This window comes from Aplysia californica, unplaced genomic scaffold (assembly GCF_000002075.1).
Source record: "Aplysia californica isolate F4 #8 unplaced genomic scaffold, AplCal3.0 scaffold00673, whole genome shotgun sequence".
In the NCBI taxonomy this organism is placed as follows: domain Eukaryota; kingdom Metazoa; phylum Mollusca; class Gastropoda; order Aplysiida; family Aplysiidae; genus Aplysia; species Aplysia californica.
In genome coordinates this window covers 401,833-404,190 of record NW_004797943.1, presented here as the reverse complement: position 1 = coordinate 404,190, position 2,358 = coordinate 401,833, and positions in this window count along the sequence as shown.

Genomic DNA, 2,358 nt, shown 5'->3' with positions numbered 1-2,358 from the left:
GCCCTCGGGGCGTCTTGACATAATGACCCCATTCCCAGATTCACTTGCAGTTCTGGTTTCTAGAAAGCAGACAATAAAACCTATTTTTAGACAGTTCGCAACCATGCCCACTGACCATGCCATGTCCAGGCTAACTACCACTCCATCCCCTCCCAACCATACCGGCGCCAAATCCATCTTGACCCTTTGGCCCAACAGTACAATCTTTTAGTGTGATGGGAGTACCTGTTGTAGTATTTTTGGCTGAGTTATGTTCTTGGTGATATCTCTTTTGTCTTCCGTCAAACGTCTGGAAGGGGTATTAAAGAAACTTTTTTGCTATTCTTGTAAAGAAAACCCTGTTTTCAATTGATTGAATCAAATAGTTTATAGATCTTTTTGAATTATTTTGACCATACGTCACACCTAAACAATGAACACCCAGATGGGTTCAGGCAGAGACACTGGTTCAGGTTGGGCCAATCTGGGCTCGGCGCCCTCGGTAACGTCAGACGTAGGGAACGAAAGACGCGGGGAGACCCTTGCGACCGGCAACGGGAGGCTTACCCGCCCTTCTCTCACTAGCCTAATTATAGACACCTTAAAAGACTGGAGTATTTAGGAATAAGAGATTTGTTTGAAAATAATATTGTGATATTTTGTTAAGTTTTGGAAAATCGTATTCCCTTTTTATGAGAATCCTTTCTCCATTTCAAAGGGTGGCGCCATTGCGCCTTTTGCGCTTGGAGAGCCACGCCACTGGCTCATCACCACTACCACGATCATCGTCACCATCGTATCATCAACATTGTCGCCATCATCAATATCATCATATTTTCACCATATTCAACATCAGCATTATTTCATCACAAACGTGTAAGAAAATATATTTAAGATGGACAAATGACATTGTCACCACTGGCAGCTGCAAGTGTTGAACAAAAGTGCCTGTTGCAAAACAGCAACAGACAGTACTGCTGTAAGCTAACAAAACGCTTTTTTTTATACACAGCAGTTTCGAGATAAAGAACCTTTTTTGTCAGCGCATTTAAAAACAGTGTTCTCCCGAAATTTGAATTCTAATTTATTTAAAAACTAGTCACATTTTCACTTTGACTTTTTTCCACGCAGGTAGGATAAATGATCAGGCTTTCGATTTAGCAAATAAAAAATGGCGCAAAATGAATAAAAGAAAGGTGTTTTGTCAGCTTACGGCAGAGTAGCATTCCTCCCCGGCTTCATTAATAGACTGTTTGATGACCGGATAGAGACCACAGTTGACTTTGTTCATGGTCGCTCCAGTAGAGACTAGACACGCCCTCTTTCTTCTTTTCCGAGTACTTTTAAAGCTGAATATAATAATAGTTACCATTTGTATAGCGCAAATTCACGCTCAACAGCAAGCCCTATGCGCTTTACAATCTATATTATTACCCCAGCGGACCTGATAGCGTTCTGAAACAATCTTTACTTCCTGTGAAGCCGTCTGTACGACGTTGATTAGAGCAACAGTCGAGCTAGTTTTGCGCCATAATGCTTTATATTATACTTTATATATTTATAATGAGCTACAATACATGATACCACAATAAGTCCAAACAACGCGTCGACGTATTGAAGGTTATGCATAAAAGATCATTGACCGGGCAGCTCGGTGCCGGTGCTCCTTGTTGAATGGTAAGAATTATTCTTTAATGGAGTCCGATGGAATATCGGAGCCAAGAGCCTGATATAAATGCGTGCAAAATTCGACAAGCTTAGTCGGCGATCTGACAGTTGAAAAATCGATAGGTTGCTATTGAATCTTGTGGGAACAGTCGCTGGTGGGTTTGGGGGTGGAAAGGAACAATGCTGGCCATTGATAAGGTCGTTTTAGGGTTTGGCTTGTTGGCGGTGTTGAGCGTGAAATAGTCTCCGCTGATTTTTATTGCTTTTTTGTTTTATTTCTCTTAATAAGAATGTATTTGCTCTAATTTTGGAATGTTCAAATTGTGTGGAAAATTGTGTTTTCCCTACTTACCTGATAGCAATGTATAAAATAAAAAAACGCCGTAAAGATATACCCCAAATCCTTGTCTCCCACCCCCACCCCTTCCTTTTTCTTTTTCTTTTGCACACTATCGTTCACTGCTATACGATATTATTATTGCCTTAATTAAACCTCCCAGAAACGCTACTGGCGTGATTGTCAGTTTTTAAATTGTGAGAGTTTCAAGTGTTCAGGCGCGTTCTCTATTTTTGTTTGCCATTAGTATTACTGTGTCCGGGTGAGTAATTTATTGATGCGGGTGGTTGGAGGGCAGCACTGGTAGGTGTTACTTCTTTACTTTCTCTGTGTTGTTTCTGTCTGTCTGTCTTACTTTTTACCATCCCCCCATC